The following is an 11,825-nucleotide window of genomic DNA, read 5'->3' as shown; positions in this document are numbered from 1 at the left end:
CCATCACCTAGGTATTAAGGCCAGCATCCATTAGCTATGCTCTCCCTTTCCCCACCTCTCCTGGGCAGGCCCCAGTATATGTTGTTTCCCACTATTTATCCATGTGTTCTCATCGTTCAGTTCCATTTACCATGATTTGATTATTATGTGTTGCATGTCTATATGCAAAATTTTGTAATTCCTCCCAAGCACAGGCAACCAAAGCAAAAATGGACAGATGGGACCATATCAAGTTAACTGTGGTATGAAAGTATCTCATTTACCCTATAAATACATACACCTACCATGTAATCACATACATTTAAAAGAAAAAGGAAAAGTGTGATGAAAGGAGACATCTTTTTCTTATTCCTGAACTTTCCAGGAAAGCTTCAAGTTTTTCATCATTAGGTATAATGTTATCTGTTAGTTTTCTGTAAATGTTCTTTATGAAATTGAGGAAGTTCACCTTTCTATTCCTAGTCTGCTTAATTTTTAAAAAGCATATAGAGTGTTGATTTTATCAAGTGTTTTTACTGAATTTATTTATATAATCATGTGATTCTTTCTCTTTAGGCTGTTGATGTGATTGATTACCTTAACTGACTTTTGAATGTTGAACCAGATGAGTGCCTGGGATAAATCTCACTTGGTCATGTATAATATTTCTTATGCATTGTTGTATTCAATTTGCTAATTTTTAAGGATTTTTGCATTTATCTTTATGACAGATATTGCTGTTTAGGTTTTTCTTGTAATGTTTTTGGTTAGGGCAATACTGGCCTCATAATATGAGTTAAGAGGTATTATCTTGGCTTCTCCTGTCTGATTAATTCATTGTAACCAAAAGGTTGACAGTGACATAGACAGTGAAGTCCAGGCTGACAAGTCTCAGATGGAAATGAGAAACTTATTGAAAACTGAAGCAAAGGTCATCTTTGTTATAGCTTAGTAAAGAATTTGGCTATATTTTGTTCATGCCCTAGTGGTCTCTGGAAATTTAAACTTAAAAGTGATGACATAGATATCTCGTGGAAGAAATTTCTAAGCTGCAAAGCATTTAAGATGTGGCCTGACTGCTTCTAACAACTTACTCTCAGATGCAGGAGCAAATAAATGACTTAAAGTTTCATAGATCTTTGAGACAATCCCTTCTCTTATCACAGGCTCAGAGACCTAAGAGTAAAAAAAAAAAGTTTTGTGGGCCAGGCTCAGGCCTCTGCTGCTCTGTTTGCCCTTGGGACTCTGCTCCCAGCATCCAGGCCATTTGTGCTCCAGTCTCAGCTGAAAGGGTCCCAGATAAAGCTTGGGCTGCTGCTTCAGAGGGTGAGGATGCAAGATGTAAGCCTTAGTGGCTTTCATGGGATGTTAAGTCTGAAGGTCCACCAAATGAAAGAGTGAAGGAGGCTTGGCAGACTCTATTTATCAGAGGATATATGAGAAAGCCTGGATGCCCAGGCAGAAGACTCCTGAAAGAAAGAAACCCTCACAGAGAACCTCTACTAGGGCAGTACAGAGGAGAAAGATGGGGTTGAAGGCCCTACACAGTACTTACAGTGGGGCACTGCTTTCTGGAGTTGTGAGAAGGGGGCCACAGCCTTCAATATCCCAGAATGGTAGCTCCACCAGCAACTTGGACTCTGTTCATGGAAAAGTCACAGGTACTCAGCTCCAACCTGTGAGAGCAGATGCGGTGGCCATACGCTGCAAACACACAGAGGCAGAGCTCTTCAAGCCCTTGAGAGCCAAACCCTTGCAGCTGTGTCCCTGGATGTGGAACACAGAGTGAAATAGATTATTTTGGAGATTTAAGATTTAATGACTGCACTGTTGGGTTTCAGACTTGCATGGAGTTTGTAGCTCCTTTCTTTTGACCCATTTGTCCTTTTTAAAATGGGAATATTTAACCAAGATACAAATATCCATCCATTGTATCTTGGAAGTAAATAACTTACTTTCTATTTTACAGACTCATAGGTGGAAGGGTATTGCCTTGTCTCAAATAAGACTATGGTTTGTGAACTTTTGATTTAATGCTGGAATAAGTTGAAACTTTTGGGGGACTTTTAGCAGAGGACGATTGTATTTTACAATGTGAGGAAAACATGAGATTTGAGGAGCCAGGGGAAAAATGATATCGTTTGGATATTTTTCCCTCAAAATCTCATATTGAATTATAATTCCCATTGTTGGAGGTTGGGCCTGATAGGAGGTAATTGAATCATAACAACAGATCCTTCACAAATGGCTTAATGCCATCCTCTTGGTGAGTAATTTTACATGAGATCTGGTTGTTTAAAAATATGTGGCCCCTCTCCTTTCTCCCTTTTTTTGTTCCCATTTTTGCTGTGGAACCCTGGCTCCCCCTTCATCTTCTGCCATGATTTCAAACTTCCCGAGGTCTCACCAGAAACTGAGAAGATGCCAGTGTAATGTTTCTTGTAGTGCCTGCACAACTGTGAGACAATAAAACCTCTTTTCTTCATACTCAGTTGTAGGTATTTCTTTATAGCAATGAAAAAACAGCCTAAGACAGAAAGCATTCTACCATCTTATGATTAGGTTAAATGAGCCTGTGCTCCTAGACTATGAACTTTACAAAAACTTTTCATCACCTCCCTCACTTTTATGTGGGACAGGGTGGCTGGAGGGTGCTGGACTTGTGTATTTCTTTCCCCCATGTGGAAGGCAAGGACTAGTTAGAGTTGGGTATTTCTTTTTCTCCAGGTTGGTTAGGCTATGATAAAACACCAGCCAGTTAGGCTCTTGTAAAATAATTTTTCCTAAAGGCAAGCCATTTTAAGAACAGAATGGTCTGGCATATTTCAAAATGTTTCTTTTTTTTTTTTTTTTCTTCTGCTGGAAGCACCAGTGGGTTTTTCTCAGATATCTACTGTGGGCACCTGGTCAAAGTCTTGTAGGTAAACTCACATAAGTGTAGGGCCCCCCTAAGACTTGGTCTTCCGGCATTTTTAACTCAGGGTTATTTACACCAAGCCTGTAAAGATTTATCAATTACTATTCAGGATTTCCTACACCAGCACTAGTTTCCTGGATGTATTTACTCCAGTAATTGTGATTCTCTGTGTCTGCCTATTTGTCTCTTCATTCATAAGGGAAGTGTTTTTCCCTGAAACTACACTTCTTTTCTTTAAGAAAAATTGGTGTTTTTTTCTTTTTAAGTTTGCTCAGCTTTTTACTTGTTAGGATGAAGTGGTGACTTCTAAGCTCCTTACATGCTACACTGAAAATCAAAAGTCTATAGATTTCTTTGGCATAAATTTTGTATACAGAATACAAAAATTATATATACATGTAAGATTTTAGATGAACAGAAAGTTGCTAAGTCATAACACAGGGTTCACGTATGCTTCAGCCCTAATATTACCTGTTACGAACATCTTACATTACTATTGTAGGTTACCACAATTAGTGAAACATTATTGATGGACTATTGTTATATAAAGTTTAAGCTTTGTACAAGCACCCTTAACGTTTACCTAGTGTTCTTTTTATGTTCCAGAATCTCATCCAAGGGACCACATTACATTTAGTCATCATGTCTTCTTAGGCTTTCTTCTTGCTGGGAGAAATTTCTCAGGCTTTCTTTTTTGTTGTTTTTTTGTTTGTTTGTTTGTTTTTTATGACCTTGGCAATTTTAGGGTGTTTTTATCACTGATTTTCTGGAAAGATCTTCAACTGGGGTTTGTCTTATATTTTTCTCAATGTATTTTTGGGAAGAATAGCACAGAGGTAATGTGCTATTCTCATCAAATCATATCAGGGATGCATGATATTAACCTGACTTCCACTGATGTGAACCATGATCCCCTCCCCCAGGTATTGTTCTTCAGATGTATTGGCCGGAGCCCTTTTTCATACTCTATTCTTCTTTGGAAGCAAGACCACATCAAATGGGGGATGGGAGGTTAAGCCCCGCCTTCTGGAAAGGAGAGTATCTACATAAATTATTTGGAGTTTTACTGTAAGGAAGGTTTGCCTGTTCTCCCTCATTTATTTATTTATTTATTCATTCATTTATCTACATCAGTATAAACGCATGAAGATTTATTCTTTGGGTTACAACCCAATACTGTATTATTTATTTTGTTATAAAACTTGTTCCAAATTGGATTATTGGAAGATATTTCAGGTAGGCTCCTGTGTCCCTTTGTAATGCATCCATCTTTTTATTTTCTGAGCACTACTTTTTTTTTTCCTCATCCTAAAAGATGTTTCAGGATTATCTTGCTTATTTCATACCACAGCTCTAATAGCCATTTCTTCTAAGATTTCTGTTTTGTTTGTTTGTTTGTTTTAAATTGGGAAATAGTACCTAAAAGCCTAGATATGTGTACTGGAGTGATCCATACTACTAGAGTCATTGCTTTCAAGCCCTCTCAATTGACACAGTTAGAAAAATATATGTAAGGATACTAACCCACATATACGCACATATCTATCCAGTCAAATCACCATTTTTTAGCATTACTTAATTACTTATATCAACTTTTTTTTTGCCTCCAACCCCTTCAGTGAGGTCATACTGTTGCAATAATCTGTATTGCAATAGATTATTACAATAATCTATATTGCAACAGTATTAGCCATTTCATCCTTAGATTCCAAATCTACTGGTTGATTTTTTATGTTTTGCATACATTGAAGTTCATTCTTTTTTATGTAAAGTTCTGAGTTTTGACAAATGCATAGCACCAGACATTTATCACTTCAGTGTCACAAAGAATAGTTACATTATCCCGACAATTATCCTAGGCATCCCTTTGTTGTCAACCCTTCCCTCTGAAAAATGGGGAGAAAAAACATGATTTTTTCTGACCCCATATTTTTGCCTTTTCTAGAATGTCATATAAATGAAATAATTCAATATGTGGAATTTTAGTCTTTTTTGTTAATTTGGCAAAATGCATTTAAATTTCAATCACATTGTTGCATACATTAATACTTGGTTCACTTTTATCATCAAATAATATGTTCTTTTATGGATGTCACACAATTTGTTTTTCCATTCACCTATTAGAGGACTCTTTGTTGCTTCTAATTTTAGGTGATTATGAATAAAAGTGTTATAAACACTTTCATACAGGTTTTTCTGTGAACATGAGTTTTCAGTTCATTGGGGTAAATACCTAGGGTTGTTATTAATTGGTCCTTTAATAATTCTATGTTTGCTTTGTTTTTCTTTATAAGTAACTACCAAACTGTCTTCAAAGAGTCTGTATTATTTTACATTCCTATCCATGAATGAAATATCCTGTTATTTCACAAACTTGCAAGCATTTGGTGTTGCCAGTTTTATTTTTTAATTTGCATTGGCTTAATAACACATGATGTTGAGTATCTTTTCATATTCCTATCTTCCATCAGTGTATCTCTGGTGAAGTTTCTGTTTGGATTTATTATCCACTGTTTTATTTTTCCCCCTTATTGCTGAGTTTTAAGTATTCCTTGTATACTCTGGATACAACTTTGTTTTTGTCTGATATATGATTTTCTCTTACTCTGCGTCTAATCATGTCATTCTTTTAACAATGTATTTTTCAAAACAAAAGCTTTTAGGTTTGATAAAGTTGTGTGTGTGTGTGTGTTTTTTTTTTTTCAGGGATAATGCTTTTGATATTGTGCCTACAAGCTCATTGTCAAACACGAGGTCATGCAGAATTTATCTTATAATTTCATCTAAAGGTATTACAGTTTTTCATTTTGGCAATTGAGTTTATGATCCATTTTGAGTTAATTCTTGTGTAAGGTGTGAGATATAGGAAAATAATTTTTTTCATACAGTTATCAAAAACTTTTAGCACTATTTGGTAAAAACATTATCCCTTTTTATTAAGTTTTTAGCACATTTCAAAAATCATTTCATTGTATGAGTTTGTTTCTGAGATCTTTATTCTCTTATGCTGATTTATGTATATTATTTCACCAATACCACACTGTTTTAATTATTGTAGATTTATAATAAGTCTTAAAATTGGATCATGTGAGTGAACAAACTTATTTTTTATTATTTTACAATCATTTTACTACCTTGGAACCTTTGAATTCTCATGAAAATTTTAGGATTACTTTGTCAACATCTCCAAAAAAAAAAAAAAAACCATGCTAATATTTTGTTAGAAATGTGTGGAATCTGGCTGGGCACAGTGGCTCCCGTCTGTAATCCCAGCACTTTGGGAGGCAAAGGTGGTCAGATCGCATGAGGCCAAGAGCTCAAGACCAGCCTGGGCAACATGGTGAAACACTGTTTCTACTAAAATTAGCCAGGCAGGGTGATGAACGCATGTAATCACAGCTACTTGGGAGGCTAAGGCACAAGAAACCCTTGAACCCAGGAGGTGGAGGTTGCAGTGAGCTAAGATCACACCACTGCACTCCAGCCTGGGTGACAGAGTAAAATTTCATCTCAAGAAAAAAAAAAGAAAGAAAGAAAGAAAAAGAAAAAAAATGTGTGAAATCTGTAAAGGAATTGGGGAGAATTGACATGTTAACTATACAGTTGACAGTCAACTCATCTTTGACAAAGTAGCCAAGAACATACAATGGGGAAAGAGTCTTTTCTGTAAATAGTTTTGGGAAAACTGGATGTGGGCATGCAAAAAAATGAACTTGGACCATCATCTCACACCATATACAAATGTCAACTCAAAATGAATTAAGGAGTTAAACATAATACAGGAAAGTATAAAACTACTGGAAGAAAACAGAAAAAATTCTCTTTGCATTGGTTGGGGCAATGATTTCTTTTGGATATGCCACCAAAAGCACAGACAACAAAAGCCAAAATAGACAAAATATATTGCATCAAACTAAAATCCTTCTTCCCAGCAAAGGAAATAATCCACAGCGTGAAAAGATAGCCTATGAAATTGGAGAAAATATTTACAAACCACATAGGTGATAAGGAAATAATATATCAGAACTCAAACAACTCAATAGCAAGAAAACAAATATTCCAATTAAAAAGTAGGCAAGAAAACCTAAATAGACATTTCTTAAAAGAATTACACCCAAATGGCCAATAGGTGTGAAAGAAAAGTAAATATTGGGATCCCCAAATTATTAAGCCAAATACAAAAGTTAATCTGGGAACTGAGTCAGACAAAAGTATCTCCCATTTTATTCCTAATTAAAATAACTACAAAGATTAAAAAGCTACATACGTCCCTCACAATTTGCCCACAGGAAAATTTCTTGTGGGCCTCAAGATATTTACCCTAAGACAGTTCTGTTGAATTTCACCCTGGCAATGTAAATTAACAGCTTATCTTCACAGCTACAGGACAAAGGGCAAAACTCAAAGTTATCCCTGTGCTCACCTGAGAAAAATGCATATCTCATTGCCGTCTCTACCCTATGGTTTATGTAAAATGCAGATTCACTGAGCCACACTGAGGCATAAGTGACTATTTCTCTACCTCCCTCTTACATAAATTGTGTGCCTAGTGGAAGGCTGATAAAAGACTCAAAAGAATGCAACTGTTTGTCTACCTACCTACGACCTGGAAGCTCCCACTTTGAGTTGTCCTACCTTTCCCGATCAAACCAATGTATGTCCTATACATATTAACTGATGTCTCATATCTCTGTAAAATGTATAAAAGCAAGTTGTACCACAACCACCTTAGGCAAATGTCATCAGCATCTCCTGAAGCTGTCATGGGTGTATTCTTAACCTTGGAAAAGTAAACTTTCTAAATTGATAGTCATATGTCTCGGATACTTTTGGTTCACACAGGTATATGAAAAAATGCTCAATGTCACTATGCATTAGTGAAATGCAAAATTTGTTTTAAAAAATTACAATGTGATATCACCTAACACCTGTTAGAAAGGTTCTTATTTTTTAAAAAAGATAAAATATCATCAGGGTATGTAGAAAGGGGAACTCTTGTACACTTGGTTGGAATTCAAATTGATACCACCATTAAGAAAAACAATATGAAAGTTTCTCAAAAAAAAAAAAAAAGAGAACTAATATATGGTACAGCAATTTTACTCCTGTGGATACTTATATCCAAAGGAAATGAAAACAGTCTCTTAAAGAGACATTTGCACTCTTGTATTTATTGCAGCATTATTCATAATAGCCAAAATATAGAATCAACTTAAGTGTCCATCGATGGATTAATCGATGCACATATATTATATATATCATATATATGTGTATACACACACATGAGCACATATATACAATGGAATATTATTTAGCCTTTGAAAAGAAGCGAATTCTGTCATTTGTGACAATGTGGATGAACCTGGAGAATACTAGGCTAAGTCACACATGCCAAGCACCGAAATACTGATACTGTATGATCTCACTTATATGTGGAATCTCAAAAAGTTGAACTCATAGAACCAGAGAGAAGAGTGATGGTTGCCAAAAGCTGGGGGTGGTGGGTAAAGGTGGTTGGGAGATGTTGGTCAAAGGACACCAAGTTTCAGTTAAACAGAAGGAAGAAGTTCTGGAGATCTGATATATAGCAGGACAATTAATTGACAATAATGTATTGCATATTTGAAAATTGCTAAGAGAATAGATCTTAAATGTCCACACCACAAAACAATGATAACTATGTAAGGTAAAGGTATGTTAATTAGCTTTATTTAATCATTTCCCATTGGGTATATATATCAAAATATCATGTCGTACACCATTTTTAACAAGAGATTATATTGATCATAAGAGACAGAGTGGTCTACAGCCATACCATCCTGAATATGCCCATTCTCATCTGATTTTGGAAGCTAAGCAGGGTTGGGCCTGGTTATTATTACTTGGATGGGAGAAAGAGTGTGTTCACCAAATAACCTATGAAAAAAATCTACATGCCAAGAACCCAGGAAAATACATTGACCAGACTGTGGTTGGGGGCACGGGGCGGTGAGAACCAAAGCAGCTATGCGGTTATGGCTACATTCTCTCCTCTGCCCTTCTACGCTCTCCTTTCTTGCCCTTCTCTTTCCTTCCCATTCCTTTTTCTCTAACTTTCTTGTTAACTTTCTTCCTTCCAGTTGGCTTTTTGTGCAGATGCCACCTTCTTTCCCTCATTTTTTGCATTTGCATATGGTTCATCCACACCCTGGATTGTTAACCCTCCTCCACTTAGCTTGGATAGATTCTGTCTGCTTTTTTAAGAGTCTTCTCATGTGCAGCCTTTTCCAGGTAGTTTCCTTTGATCGCCCAAGGCTGAGATAAGTGACCAACCTGTGAGCTCTCATGATAGCTAGTGCTAACCATTGCATCTTAAATCTTTTTGCTCTGTATTGTAATTGCCTGGACATTTATCTCTTTTCTCCACTGCATTGTGATCCCATTAAAGGCAGGGACTGTTCCTTTTACCTTCAGTGCTTTACACACAGAATGAAAAAAAAAATTATGGACTTTTCTATTCAACATGGTATATTTTCTATTTGTTTAGATTTTTAAAATTCTTTTCCTTCAGTTTTTTTTTTTTTTTTTATTTCAGATTCAAATTTTTCATTTTTAGCATATAGGAAATCGATTAACTTTTAAAATATTGACCTTGCTTCCTAAAAACATGTTAATCTCCTTTTAAAAATTATTTCCAGGAGTGTTTGACAGATGATTTAAAAGTTTCCACATAAATCATGTTGTCTATGAATAAATGTCTATGCCTGTTAGATTGTTTTTTTTTTCCTCTTATTTATCTAGATTGGACTTTCAGTACAAGATTGAGTAGTAGTGGTAAGATAAAACATCACTGCCTCAGTTTCTCACTCATCTTTTATTAGATTAAGGAAGGTCCCATGTATCCCTAGTTTTTGGAAAGGTAAATTTTCTTATTGTTGTTTATTTTGTTCTGTTTTACTTTTCTTTAAAATGAATGTGTATCCATTCATCCAGTATTGTAACTATGTTTTTTTTTTTTAATTAAGCTACTTTCTATAGATAAATTGAAAAGGATTTAGGATATTGAAAACTTTCTTAAATTTATTCTTAAAAGTGCTTTTAGAATTTCACAAAAGCCTTTGTAGTTCCCTAGTTAGTGTGTATAGCAAAAATTATTTGCTTTTTAACATCCTATTTAAAAAATTCAATTAACAAAAATAAGAAGCTTGCTCCTTCAAGCAATTTTTTTCCACTAATATACTCAGGTGCTTACTTTGTGTCTCCTATAAGAGAAGTCGCAATAGCAGTTGGAAGCACATTTTGCCAAATATGTAGTTTTGAGGGCTACTATTTTATAAATGTTATAAAGTTATTCTCTTTGAGCACAAATAAATGAAGTGAGTAGCATAACTATTCAGATTCTATCTATTTTAACTAGTCAAGAATTGTTAACACCCGCCACACACAAATATAACTAGATTACTTGTTTTTAATTTAAGTAGTTTGCATCAGAATAATGAAATAGAAACCCAAGAGCTAGTTCCCACAGATACTAGAGTTCTTAGAATAAGATTTAGCTTTACCTTCACAGTCTCCACAGGAATAACACAGAATGAAACTCACTGAATATTAATTCACTGACTAGCTGAATATTATGTTAAACTTTTAATTTAATTAAACCTGTAATACATATATATAACCCTCACACACTCAAAAATATGTGTATAACTTTTGACTCTGTAAAAATTTGACTAATAGCTTATTATTGACCAGCAGCCTTAGAAATAATATAAACATTTAATTAATATATATTTTGTATGTTATATGAATTACATACTGTTATTCTTAAAGTAAGCTAGAGAAAGGAAAATGTTATTAAGAAAATAATAAGGGGCTTAAGATGGTAGCACTGGGTTGGGGTGGCTAGTGACTGGGGACACACTGAGGGGTTGTGGGACCACGGTGGCCACCAAGTAGTGGAGTCCAGAGAGTGGGGAAGAGGAGGAATAGGAGGCAGAGAAGATGATTCCAGCAGAATTGTCAGTATTTTCTCAAAATGTGAAAATAAATGCAAGATTTTGGGAATTGACAAGAGGCCCATTCTGCAAGTGGACAGCTATGTCTTTGCTGGGGAGTATAAAGACACTCTTGGGACCTGTGTTATATTTGAAGAAAATTGTTGAAAATATACATGCAGAAGGCAATAATAAAACAGTGCTAAAATATAAACGTCATAAAATGAAGAAGCTCAGCATGATAACTCTTCTGACAGAAAAGAAGGAAGGTGAAGAAAATATAGGTGGAATGGAATGACCGATAATCAGGAAAATGATTTCTTCTATAGAACAAAATGAGTTGTAGCCTTCTACATAAAAATGAAGATGAAGAAGTAGGTAGCTTCAACCCCAGATAAACTTTTAGAGGTGGAAGAGCAACAGATTCAAATGGAAGACAGTTCAAATCTGAGCTATGAACAGGAGAAACCACTGTACTTGGAAATAAAGGTTTCTGGTTATATTATTGATATCTCTTCTGGTTTTATGGAAACTTAAAATGCTGCCTTAAAAACCACTCCTAGATAAAATGGTTCCCATAAGAACTAGTCATGACATTTTTGAAATTTTTGTTTAAAAATAATTGGCTGTGTGGCTTTCAATTGTTACTATTTTGTCATTTTTATTGACTAAATGGACATTCCCAGTTATAGCACAACTTAATATGCCAGCATCATTCAGAATCAAACAGGAATTGAACTTTTAAAAAAATTTACGATCACTTTAATTTTCCTTTCTTCAGCAAAATCTGTCAATGAACCAAGTTCTCATAGAACTTAAGATTTTCTTTCATTCTTTCCAGGACCAGAAATTCCAAAATTACAGGGGAAAAAGAATGGAAAAAAAATAACGCTGCATGACAATGGACACTAAGTTCATAAAGAACTTCTTCTTTTTTTTTTTTTTTGAGACGGAGT

General features: G+C 35.1%; 2 pseudogenes; one reads left to right on the top strand and one right to left on the bottom strand.

The window, feature by feature from the left end:
• Positions 1-209: 209 nt before the first annotated feature.
• On the top strand, positions 210-11,406 carry LOC108317854 (annotated as a pseudogene).
• Positions 11,407-11,415: 9 nt separating this feature from the next.
• LOC108317853 overlaps positions 11,416-11,825 on the bottom strand; it is a 2,385-nt pseudogene continuing 1,975 nt past the window's right edge.

Source organism: Cebus imitator, unplaced genomic scaffold (genome assembly GCF_001604975.1).
Source record: "Cebus imitator isolate Cc_AM_T3 unplaced genomic scaffold, Cebus_imitator-1.0 Scaffold210, whole genome shotgun sequence".
NCBI lineage: Eukaryota > Metazoa > Chordata > Mammalia > Primates > Cebidae > Cebus > Cebus imitator.
The sequence above is the reverse complement of the archived record's forward strand: the minus strand, read 5'-3'. Positions and strand labels throughout refer to the sequence as shown.